The sequence below is a fragment of the Notamacropus eugenii genome, chromosome 2 (assembly GCF_028372415.1).
Source record: "Notamacropus eugenii isolate mMacEug1 chromosome 2, mMacEug1.pri_v2, whole genome shotgun sequence".
In the NCBI taxonomy this organism is placed as follows: Eukaryota; Metazoa; Chordata; class Mammalia; order Diprotodontia; family Macropodidae; genus Notamacropus; species Notamacropus eugenii.
The window spans coordinates 269458273-269469442 of NC_092873.1; the positions used below are offsets into that span (position 1 = coordinate 269458273).

At 43.0% G+C, this 11170-nt stretch overlaps 1 pseudogene; it reads right to left on the minus strand.

Annotated features, from left to right (window-relative positions):
- Positions 1–2648: 2648 nt before the first annotated feature.
- Positions 2649–3997, minus strand: LOC140523881 (fructose-1,6-bisphosphatase 1 pseudogene; annotated as a pseudogene).
- Positions 3998–11170: the final 7173 nt, after the last annotated feature.

Below are 11170 nucleotides of genomic sequence, written 5' to 3' on the forward strand. Positions count from 1 at the left end.
CCCTTTTCCTGGCTTTTAAAGTAGATCTCTGCTTCTGGGGCACAGGGGGCTCTGTCTCACAGTTCTTGTGCCTAAAAGTTGAGGCTTAGTGTGGTGACCTCTGGTTCTTTCAGGTAGAGGCTAAAATGCTACAGCTTACCTGGTGTTAAGCTGACTGGTGTTGGAAAACAGAGGCCAGGTGAGGTCTTTTTAGGTTTCCTTGTAGATACCCTGGAGCTAGCTTGTTAAGTGTGGGGAAGGGGTGGTCTGACCACAGGAGGTTTCCTCTGCTGAGCTAGACCATAGGCAAGCTCAGCTGTTGGTGATCCTGCCTATACTAGTATCTTCCTGATTCCCCTTGGGTACTGAGGCATGTCTCAGGTCCTAATGTTGGCAGTTGTTGGCTTCACCCTCCTGGGGCTCAGGATCTTCTCCCAGTTTGTTGAGGTGGGGCTGTCTGGGACACTGGTCCCCTTCAGGCACAGTAAGCGGGACTCTCCTTATTGATCTTTCTAGCCTCATGTGCTAAGAGTCTATTTACCCCTTCAGCTGCTCCCACTGTTCAAGGGTTTTTCCCAGGGAGATATTTTCTGGGCTCATCAAGGTCAATAAGGGGAGGGAGATAGCAATTACCGATCATCCAACATCTTGGCTCCTGGAACTGGAAACCTCATACTGAGGAAGAATTAAAAAGAGGTTCTCATTTGTGACTCAGAATGTCCAAAGTTGCCACCCCAGATTCCTCAGATGGAAGCACTCATTTTGGAAACACCAGGAGAGTAGAGGGTCAGTTCTTACTTTCTTCCAGAAGCTAGATGTCTTGAGAAGTTGGTTTGCACAATCCACGAGCCAGGAAAAGGCAGGAGGTGAAGTAATACTAGTATTCATTATTGTTGTTACTATTATTATGGCTGGAATTAATATAGTATCTTCAGATTTTCAAAGCACACCACATATACCATCTCACTTGTCCCTCACAACAACCCTTTGAGGCAAGTACCACTACAATGGAGGGGAAGAATGAGAGAGAATAAGTGAGACTTCCTCTCATTGGTTTTGGCTTCAGGAGGGAATAACACACACAGTCAATTGGGTATGAAAGTTCATCTTACCCTACAGAAAAGCAGGGAGGAAGGGGAGAAGAGAGGGGGAATAATGGAAGGGATTGGGGAAGGGGTAATCAGAAGCAAGCACTTCAGTAGAGGGACAAGTTAAAGGAGAGAATAGAATAAATAGGGGGCAGGATAGGATGGAGGGAAATGAAGTTAGTCTTTCTCAACATGACTGTTTTGGAAGTGTTTTCATGGCTACACATGTATAACCTATGTCAAATTGCTTGCCTTCTCAATGAGTGTGGATGAGGAGGGGAGAAGGGAGAGAATGTGGAACTCAAAGTTTTAAAAATGAACATTAAAAAATGTTTTTACATGCAACTAGTAAATAAGATATATAGGTAATGAGGTATGGAAATGTCTTACCCTACAGGAAAACAGAAGGGAAAGAGATAAGGGGGGAGGGGAAGAGCAGATTGGAGGAAAGGGCAAGCAGAGTGCACACTGCCCTGGGGTAGAGGGAGTGGGGAGATGGTTCTAGACTATCTGAGCAGTTTTCCTTGATAATTTCTTGAAAGACAATGTCTAGGTTCTATTTTTTCATCATGGCTTTCAGGTAGTCCAATACTTTTTAAATTATCACTCCTAGATCCATTTTCCAGGTCAGTTGTTTTTCCAATGAGATACTTCACATTGTCTTCTATTTCTTCATTATTTTGGTTTTGTTTTATAATTTCTTGATTTCTCATAAAGTCATTACCTTCCACTTGCTCCATTCTAATTTTGAAGGAATTTTTTTCTTCAGTGAGCTTTTGGACATCTTTTTCCATTTGGCCCATTCTGTTTTTTAAGGCATTCTCATTGTTTTTTTGGATCTCTTTTGCCATTTGGGTTAGTCTAATTTTAATTTTATTTTCTTCAGCATTTTTAGGGGTTTCCTTTAGCAGGCTGTTGACTCATTTTATATGATTTTCTTGCATTCTTCTCATTTCTTTTCATAATTTTTCCTCTACTTCTTCTACTTGATTTTCAAAATCCTTTCTGAGCTCTTCCATGGCCTGAGACCAATTTATATGTTTCTTAGAGGCTTTGGATGCAGAAGATTTGGCTTTGTTTCTTCTTCTGGTTGTATGTTTTGGTCTTCTCCATCACCAGTGAAGTAAGAAAACACCTCTTCACCAAAAAAGTAAGAATCTATAGTCTGTTTCTTTTTCCCCCATTTGCTCATTTTCCCCAGCCAATTATTTGACTTTAGAGCTTTGTTAAATGGAGGTCTCCAGAAGCAGCCTCCACTTCAGCAGTGGCTGCAGCTGCCTTGGGGCTGGGGCTCATACTGGGGCCAGACCACTCTCCCCTCTCAGCCAGGTGAGAGACCCTTTCTTCTGACCCTCAAAGCTGTCTTTGGCATTGGTGGGTTGAAAGTTTGGAAACCACAGCAGCTGCCCATGATTCAGTCCCATAAGGCATGTTCCAACTCTGTCTGTTCCCTGCATGACCCATGCTGAACTGTGCTCTGGTCTCAGCATTGTAGGATAGACACTTCTGCCAGTCTTCCAGATAGTTTTGGGTTGACAATTTGTTTTAGTCTGTCCTTTTGTTGCTTGCGCTGCTCTAGTATTTTTTTTTTTTAAGGAAGAACAATTTTATTTCATCTTTTGCTTCCCTACCTCTCAAAATATCTTTACCGTTTGTAACCCTATGGAAACTATCTTTTGGTTAGGGTGCCCAAAGCACCATACAGTATTTGGTATATCAAAAGGATTGTGGGAAATAAAAAATTGCTTTGATGTTGGTCTGCCATGGAAGTTAGAGTTCACTATGATCTTTGGTCCTGTTCTTTTTCATGTCTCAGCCCATGTGGGAAGATGAGATCTTCACTTGTAAGCATGCTTCTTGTAAATCTCTAGGACTTCATTCACATCATCCGGGGACCCCAGAATCATGGGTGCTCTCTCATGGATGTCAGTGGGAATGACGTCCAGCACAGCTTTATCTCCTGTGGTAGCCAGTCCTCCAGCTTTTTCCATGACAAAGGCCATTGGGTTACACTCGTACAGGAGTCTCAGCTTTCCTTTGGGGCTCTTTTTGTTGGCTTGATACAAAAAGATTCCTCTGTACACCAGTGTTCTATGCACATCTGCCACCATGGAGCCCACATATCTTGCACCGTAAGGAGCTGTGTTATCCTGGGGAAATTTCTTCTTCTGGATATATTCAGCGATTGCAGGATCAAAGTCCCTGGCATAGCCCTCATTAAGACTGTAGATATTGCCTCTCTTTTTTATCTTCACATCCTTTTCAACCAAAATGAACTCCCCAATAGCCGGGTCCAGCATAAAGCAGTTGACTCCACATTCCATAGCCAGCAATAACATTGTGGCACTGCCATAAAGAGCATACCCAGCAGCCACTAGATTCCTGCCAGGCTGCAAAGCATCCTTCTCAGAAGGCTCACCAACTGAATTCCTTCTGTAAATGCCAAAAATAGTTCAAATGGATGCAAGGCAGTCAATGTTCGAAGAACCATCCAGAGGATCAAAACAGACCACATATTTACCCCTTTTTTCTGGTTCTATTATTATGGCATTCTTGTTTTCTTCTGATACAAGAATACATGTAGCAAAGGATGACTTTAGCATGTTAACAACCAGATCACTGGAGAGAACATCCAGCTTCTTGACTTGGTCACCAGTGACATTGGTAGAGCCAGCAATTCCATACAGATTGGCTATGCCTGCTTTCCGCACCGCAGAGGAGACGGCTTTGACAGCGGTGCAGAGGCTGTTAAGCAACTGGGTCATCTCTCCGGTGCCTTTGGCTTTCCTCCCCTCCTCCATGACGAATCGGGTCAGGGTGTTGACATCGGTGTCGAAGAAAGACTTGTCGGTCATGATAGGGTCAGAAGGGTGGATGTCTTTAGGGCAAGAAAAGTCCTGAGTGCAGCAGGCAGCCGGAGGGGCTGGAGAAGGGAGTCGGAGCTGGCCTCGATGCGCGTGTATGCGCGAGAGCCTCCAGTCTCTACCTCCCAGGGCTCTGGTCAGTCACTGGAGCCTCTAGTATTTTTTTAGAGTCATTTCTCCAGGTTTTTTGAGGGATTTGGGAAGAGAGCTCTATCAGGACCCTGCTTCTACTCCACCATCATGGCTCCACCCCAAGGTAAGGTACAATTCTTGCAAAGACAAGAGCTATTTACAAATATCCCAGTGAACCTGGAATATTAGCCTTACAAAAGATGATTCTTTATTGCTTAGCATTCTCTTTCTGTGTGGGAATGAAAATGTCTGTTCAATACTTTATTTGTGTTTGTATTCTGGATGTCTTTTGGACTTTCTCCCATCCTTGCTTGGGAGAACCCCATGGACTAGGGCCAAAGAGAAGATTGTTCCTTGGGAATCTGAGATGGAGATGGAATGGATGAACTGGGATCACAGTTGTCCCTATTGAGGAGGCAGGGAACCCTATAGTAATGTACTTAGGAAAAATGGAAAGGGCGGAACAAGGAGAGGAACTGCTGAAGGTTTCAGGCCCTTTGGTCTCCTGAGGTCTACCAGGGCCTACTCTGCTAGAATATTGTCAATCTCAGCAGCAAAGGCTTGAATCCAAGTCTTCCTGGTTCCAAAGGCACTTCTATTGCAAAGCATTATTTTCTTAGGAATTCTAAAATGTTGTGTAAATGTGGGCATGGTTATTATTCTTATCATTTTTACTATTTAAAGGCAACATGGCACAGTGGATAGACAGCTGGCCTCAGAACCAGGAAGACCTGGGTTCAAGTTATGCCTGTGATACGTACTCTGGGTCATTTAAACTCTAAGGACACTAGACAACTCTAAGATTACAAATTGCAGACAAGTTGTTGGTTTGCATTGGGAAGGAATTTCTAACTGAGAATTCCCTACACAGATAAAAATCAAAGGTCTGGAAACAAACAAACAAAAATCTATACGTTATTATTCATATAATCATGGATATAACACTGGAAGGGACCTCTGAAGTCATCCAGTTCAACTCCCTTAATGTATATAGGACAAAATTGAGGCCTTGAGAAATTAGGTGACTTGTTCAAAGTCATACAGGTAGTGAGTGACAGAGCCAACATTTGAACCCAGACCCCTGAGTCTAGCATTCTTTCCATTGCACCCTATTCATTCAGGTTTTCTTATACATAGGTATAACCGCTCAAGTAACTTTGGCTTTCTATAGAATGTAGCTAAAGAAGAAATATAATAAATGACTTCTAAAGGCTTATTCTTGCCTCATAAGTCAATGATTTTGTGTTGACTCACCATCCTGGAGAAGACATTCCATGAGTGTTCATCCAGAAAACTGGCTCCATGCCCTCCAGCCCTGGGGATGATTCCTCCAGGGGGGCACCAGCCAAGTCATTCACTTACCAGCTGAAAGAGCTTAAAGAAGTCCACGTTAGAATACAGGGCATCTTCCACCCACTGCAGACTGCCTTGGGACAAGGGGCACATGGCTCTCTGGACAGTTTGAGCTCCTCGTCGCTGGCTGAAGATGATGAATCGGTTTAGCAGGGCTTCACTGCACGCAATGTCTTTCAGCATCAAGTCTGGGACCCCATAGGCAAACTGAAGACAAAAAAAGCATATCCCCTTTAGGATTCAAAGGCTTCTCTCCTTCTTATCCCAAGGGAGGGAACCTTAGCATCACTTGAAGCAAGGGATGGAGACCACTCTGGGTCAAGGGATTACCTTAGCACAGCAGCTGGGGTAGCACTTTTTGGGACCAGGACTCCTGGCCTTTAAGGAATCAAGTTCCAGCCAAACTCCCAAACAGATGAATTACTTTGCAAAATTCAGATGAGATATGGTAATTCCCAACTGTTTAGTCACTCATGTACTTCACAGTTTGCCCATGGTCACATACTGTAAGGACCCCTTGGCTCCTGAACTTTACCTAGGAAACCTGCCCACCCAGTACAAGCTATCAAAAATGAGAATCATCCTGGCCAAAGTGGGAAACCAGACCACTTATAAGTGAGGTCACAAGGTCACAGGCAGTATTCTGTATCAGTCTGGGCTACTTACTATGCCAAGGGGCTGTGACTAGGTTTGTTTTCTTTTTCCTCTGTGTTCTAATCCTTAGATGATCTTCCAGCTGAGGGAGTGGATATAAGAGCCCTTTAAATAGGACCTTGGGAGTGGAATCTAATAATGAGTATTAAGGGATTAAGGCCCTGCTTTTGATGATGAACAAATAGGCCAGGATGGTCAAGGAGGTAACAGAGCTACTAGAGCTAGAGTAAAATCCATACTTAAGAGATCTCAAGAATGAAAAGGAAATGACTGAAAACAGGGTTAAAGAAGAGAGGACTGACACAGAGAAATTAAGATAGAGATAAGTGGCCCGGGGTCATATGCACATATGGGTGAGGACAGTGGAAGGGAAGAAGAAATCCTAGTTTGGAGCCACACTGGAGTTTTCATTTGTGTTTAGAACTTCCAGTGTGGACATACTTTCCACAAAGGCAGATTGATAGCTCCTTTGTAACTTGGGGTCTAAGAGAGTTGCCTTTGGCCACTAAGAGGCTAAGGGATTTGCCCAGGGCCACACAGTTGGCATGTGCCAGAGGCTGGACTTGAACTGGGGTAGAACTGACACTAAAGCTGGCCCTCTCTCCATGACCTTAAGCTGCCTCTTACGTTAAACCCAACCCCTAGTGTGGGACAGATGTGAATAGAGCTCTTGTATGTGTCAGTCTGACCATAAGCTTTCCTTAAGCTCCTGAGCTTGTCAGGTAAGCTGGAGCCCAGGATGCTGGGACCCGATGCCTTGTTCTTTCCACATGAACTGTTTTCAGACCCTAAAGCCTGCAGGGATTGGGGCTCCAAATATAATTGGTGTTGTTGGAGGGGAATCAGAAAGAAATTTCTGCAAAGTTCCTCTCATTATCTCTAGCTGTCTTGTATTACTAACTGGAAGCCAGTATGCACATTTCCAGGATTTCGGTTCTGAGCCATAGAGACAGCAAAGAGGAAAATGAGCAATCAGTGTTGACACATTCTTCCCCCTTACACCCACCCCAAAGCAGCAGGGAGCCTCAGGTCTCATTCTGAGCCTCCCATGGTGCAGGGCTACATTCCAACTGGAGGGCTAGCTCAAGGACAGCACATTCAGGGGCAGCTGGCACCAGGATGCCCTGGACTGACAGGCTGCCTCAAGAATAGCCCGACTTGTAGGACCCTTTGTCCTGTTTCTGTGAACACCTGACTCAGAGGCAGTCAGAGAGAGAGAGAGGCCTGGATCTTTTTCAAAGTTTTTTTTAGCTCATAAAATCACGAATCTAGAGGTAGGACGGCCCTCAGAAGCCATAGAGTCCCATCCCCTCACTTCACAGATCAGGAAATGTTACAGGAAAGTGGACAGAGTACTGGATTTGGAGTCAGGAAGACTTGACTTAAAGGGCTAAAATCTCTCCTAGGATACTTACAACCTATGTGACTGGGCAAGTCACTTCATCTCAGTCTCAGTTTCTTCATCTGTAAAATGAGAGAGTTACACTAGATGGTCTCTGAGGTCTCTTGCAGCTAGCCCTTAAGTCTATGATCCTATGAATCTGCGGCCCAAGGAGTGACTCTCCCTAGGTTATATGAGTAGCAAATGTTAAGAGGTGGAATTTGAATCCAGGTCCATTGAGTCCCAAGCCAGTGTTCTTACCATGAAACCACCCTGAAAGTTCTTACCACCTCTGAGTAGACACTGGGAAGAATGGGTTAGGAAGTTTCTAGTCACAGTCCTTAGAGATGGAAAAATTGAATAGGACTATACAGTAGAACACCTGCTACAAAGCTGAGGTGGCCAGTTTGGTGAATAAAAGATGAATGGATGTCAATCACTGCTAAAACTGGAGCTTAGTTTTATCAAGTGCCCTCTCTCTGGCAATCTGAGGATTACAGAATCACAGAGCCAAAAAATGGGCCTTGGTCTTAAGATCATAGGCTCTGGAGCTGGAAGGGATCCTAAAAGTCATCCAGTCCAGTCCTCTCATTTTTCAGAAGAAGCAAAGGCTGAGAAGTTATGTCATTTGCTTAAGGTAGCACAGCTAGTTAGTGACTAGATCAGGATTGAAATCTGGGTCTTCTGCTTCAGACTCTACAGCTCTTTCCACTATGCCATGCCAACACCTTTATTTTATTTTTAAATGTAACTATTCTATTTGACTTTCTTTCAATTGATAAGCATTTATTTTTTTCTCCTTCCTACCTCCCCTTCCCATTTGGATAAAAAAGCCCAATTCTTGTCACAGACAAACAAGAGTCAAAACAAATTCCCACACTGGCCAAAATGTATGTTTCATTCTGTACCTAAAGTCCATCACTATCTAGCATGGTTCATTACTGGTCTTCTGGAATCGTGGTCAGCCGTTGTTTTGAATAAATATTTTGAATAAAGTTCTCAAGTCTTTAAAAGATATTCCTCTTTACAATATTCCTATGTCTTTATAGATAAGGCAATGGGAAATGAGAGAAGAGAAATGGCCTGTCATTTCACTAACAAATACAGTGACAGTTAGTGGTTAGGGAAGGATGGAAGCCCAGGTCTCCTGTCTCCTAATGGAGTCCTGACTCCTTCCACTGTTGTTTCATGATAAATACCTACTTACCAAGAGAATATCAGCACTTTTGTCCGGAATCATAGATTTCAAGTTGGAAGGTACCTAAGAAATCATCTCATGCTATGCCTTCCTTTTACAGATGAAAAAATTGAGGCAAAAAGTATTTAAGGCATCCAGAGAGATGGGGAGATCTGAGGAAACCTAGGAGCCATCTTGGGGAATGAAGAAGAGGTTTCATTCATTCCTGTTTCCAATCATTTGCCCTCATTGTCTGTCTCCTAAACCACTCCACTCTCTTACTATAAGTTCTAAGTTCACCTTCCCTACCCCAAGTTCATCTTTCCCTTCTCTAAATTCAGGAATTTTGAGTCATGCATTCCTACCCTTGACTCTCCAGTACCCTCCATTATCCTCTAGCTATTTCATGGGTGTGCATATTCCTGAACATGGGCTTGCTTCGAGAGTTGGAAGGGATTGGAAAGGTCATCTAGTCCCATCCCTCAACTTATAGATGCAGAACTGAGACCCAAGCAAACTAAGGGACTTGCGCAAAGTCACAGAAGCAGGAAAGAGTTAGAAATAGAATCTGAACCCAGTTTCAATAACTCTAAAGATGGTGCTCTTTCTATGGTACCATTGTGTCTTGCCAGGTGAGTAACAGTCATGTATGAGTTGGACTAGATGGCCACTGAAGTCCCTTCCAAACCTCAAAAATTCTGTTACAAGTATTCTCCCTGTTCAACTAGATTGTGAGCTCCCTGAGGGTGAGGACCGTAGTTTCTGTTTCTCTTTTGGTCCCCACTAGACAGTGCTAAGAATACGGTCAATGCCTGATCACTTGACTTGTCAGGACACAGGTTGTATCACATAACCCCACCCCCTACCCAGTCTCACTCATTAAATCTTAGTTCTAACAACAAAAAGAATATGGCTCACATTTATATTGGTGATAAGGCTTACAAATTCTTTCCTCACCATACTTTTATACTACCTGCCTGCCTCATGGGGGGCAGAAATCAATCTGTAAACTTTTTGTGAAGGAGTATTCTAGAAATAAGAATTTCTAGGATCACAAATTTTTAGAGATAGAAGGAACCTGAGAAGTAATCTAGTACAGAATTACAGAATGATAGCTGGGAAACAAAACAAACCCAAAAAACCCAGACAACCCTCTAGTCCAAAACAGACCTGAATAAGAATCCCCATTGTAACATACTCCATCTTCCCACCCAAATAGTCATCCAACCTCTGAGGGGCAACCCACTACCTCCCAAAGCAGCAAATTCTATTTCTGGATAGGTGTCATAGTGAGAAGTTTTCCCTGATATCAAGTGAAATGTGCCTCTGTATATTTCCACCTACTGTTTCTAGTTCTTCTTCTAGAGACAAGTAAAATAAATTTGATCCTGGGGTTCTCAACTGAGATTCACAGAATCCTTCTGCCCCCCAACCCCAATGGTCTACAGATAAGATTTCTGGGTATCTGTGAACATGAATGGTAAAAGAGTATCTTTATTTTTAGTAACTTCTAAACCTTAGCATTTCCTTCTATCCTGACTTTTTCTAAAAGTACATTATTCTAAAAGAGAGGTCCATATACATCACCAGACTGCCAAAAGGGTCTCCCATGACTCAGGAAAAAAGGTGAAGAACCCCTAGTCTAATAGCCCTTGAAATGTTGGAAGACAGCAATCATTCCCCCTCCCCCAGTCTCTTTTTTGGGGGCGGGGGAGGTTTCTTTTTTTATTAATTAATTTTATTTATTTTCAGTGTTCTACAATAACTACCATACAACTTAGATTATTATTTTCCCCTCCCTCCCCGCTACATCTCCCTCCCTTCCTGAGACAGCATACATTTTTGTATAGGTTCTACACATACATTACTATTAAATACATTTTCGCTATAGTCATGCTGTGTTGAAGAATTAAAATGAGCAGGCGAAATTATCTAACAAACCAAAACGCAACACATACATACACAAAAAAATGATCTGCTACATTCTGCAATTGAATTCCATAGTTCTTTCTCTGGATGTGGAAGGCATTTTGCCTTAGAAGACCATTAGGAATTTTTTTTAAGACCTTGCATTGCAATGAAGTTACAAGTCTACCAGAAAAAACTGTCTCACACTGTGGTCATTGCCATGCATATAGTTCTCCTGGTTCTGCTTCTTTCTCTCAGCATCAGATCATATAAGTCTTGCCAGGCCTCTCTGAAGTCTTCCTGTTCATCATTTCTTATAGCACAATAGTATTCCATTACATTCATATACTATAATTTATTCAGCCATTCCCCAATTGATGGGCATCTCCTTGAGTTTCAGTTTTTGGCCACCACAAAGAGAGCTGCTATATTTTTGTACATGTGGGACCCTTTCTCATTTTTAGGATCTCTTGGGGATACAGTCCTAGAAGTGGTATTACTGGGTCAAACAGAACACATATTTTTGTAGCCCTTTGGTCATAGTTCCAAATTGCTCTCCAGAATTGTTGGATCAGCTGACAGCTCCACCAACAGTGTATTAGTGTTCCAACTCTCCCACATCCTCTCCAACATT